We start from the raw sequence: 1633 nt of genomic DNA, 5'->3' as shown, positions 1-1633 counted from the left end.
ATGAAAGAAGGGATCATGCTGAAGTGTGTGCTGATGCTGGGGTTGTCATTCAGGAACTTTCTGAATATATTGCGTTCACTGGAGGTTCTGCGCTGATTGCTTATTATAGTCATGATGGAACAAAGACAGATGCCTTCAGAGGATTTTGTGGCCACAAGTTTCATGATGTCTTAATCACCCCTGAAACAACTGACCTAACAGCTGATGTGGACTTCCCTTATTTGCATGGCATGGCACAAGGAAAAGTAGTGTCTCTGTGTCCCATACAACAGAAAACTTTTTGAATACTATAGGTGGTAATGTCCTGAAATGGCTGAAGGTTCTTTAAGGTAAATCGGATGACCTGTTGATGGGCCAGCACTTACTTCAGGGGTGTGATATGTTAATGAACCCTCAGATGATGGGAGAAAGACCTGACTTCTTTGCCTCGCTGCCTCATCAGAGACTTCATGGCAGAAAGCATCACGCAAGTGCATGCCAGTCAAAGCCCTGTGCATCGCCTATGGCTGGGCTTGGTGAACTGGCTAGGCAGTGATATTACAGCTTGGAGTCTGTAATCCTTCCACCTACCCAAGAAATCAAAACACAGGGAGCACGTTTCAAACATTAAAGCTAACGAAAGACCTGATATATTTTATTGCTTTGCACACAAGAAAAATAGCCCATGCTGTATATAATAAAATTATAGAACTTTTAGGTTTATAACTCTTTGTAAAAGTGTATGTTCTCAATTTACTTAGCTGCTACTGTAAAAGTGAGTTTCCTTTTAATAAATCTACTTGTATTTTTATTTTTAAAAGTATATATGAATAGTAGGGCCAGGAAGATAGCTCAGGAGCATAAGAGCTTGCTTCTCAAGTGCAAGATTCTGAGCTCATTTCCAGTCTGCAACAGCAACAAAATAAATATAAGTACATCTGAGTAATGACTGGTTTAATAAATATATTTTATTTATTTATTTATTTATTTATTTATTTACATATTTTTAGTTTCTCTGGTTATTTGGCTGGCTCAGCCCACCCTGGGGCCAGGGCTGGTGTGGTATGAGTTTCCGGGAATCAAACCATGGTCCCTGTGCACTTGCCTAAGCAGGCATTCTGGACAGCTGAGCTATCTCACCAGCCCAATAGAAATACTTTAAATGAGGAGGTAGAACAGGGTATCTGACAGATTGCTAAGCTCTTACTAAGTAAAAACAATAGGACAACAGCATATTTAGTTACTCTTCTATTTTGGCTGAAGGTGACCTTTACATACCTAGCTCAACTCATAGGAACTAGTATAAATTTACAGTTTTAATTATTCCAAACTTTCATTTCAAGAAATGAGCCCCTCTTTGCAAAAGAGCTCTATTATTAAGACTTAGGAAAATAGCACAACCAAATAAGATTTTCTTGGATCCCTCTATTAGAGATGGGCCAAGATTTTCACATGAAAGTTTGGTGATAAAAAATATACATTATCAAGCTTTTTGAGAATACTTACAAAAAAGTCATGTGACAAAAAATATAGAAATGACTGAAGTGTCATCATGGACTACTTTGTACATTATCCAATCTTTCTAGCAAACAATTCTCATACAAACACAATTTGACTTCAAGACATTCTGTTTTACAGAATCTGGAGTACTAAC

At 37.8% G+C, this 1633-nt stretch overlaps 1 pseudogene; it reads left to right on the top strand.

Moving 5' to 3' along the window:
- The first annotated feature begins 7 nt into the window (after positions 1 to 7).
- LOC111814837 lies at positions 8 to 535 on the top strand (annotated as a pseudogene).
- Positions 536 to 1633: the final 1098 nt, after the last annotated feature.

Source organism: Octodon degus, unplaced genomic scaffold, assembly GCF_000260255.1.
Source record: "Octodon degus isolate 3935 unplaced genomic scaffold, OctDeg1.0 scaffold00620, whole genome shotgun sequence".
NCBI classification, from domain to species: domain Eukaryota; kingdom Metazoa; phylum Chordata; class Mammalia; order Rodentia; family Octodontidae; genus Octodon; species Octodon degus.
This window is presented reverse-complemented; position numbering and strand designations above follow the sequence as displayed.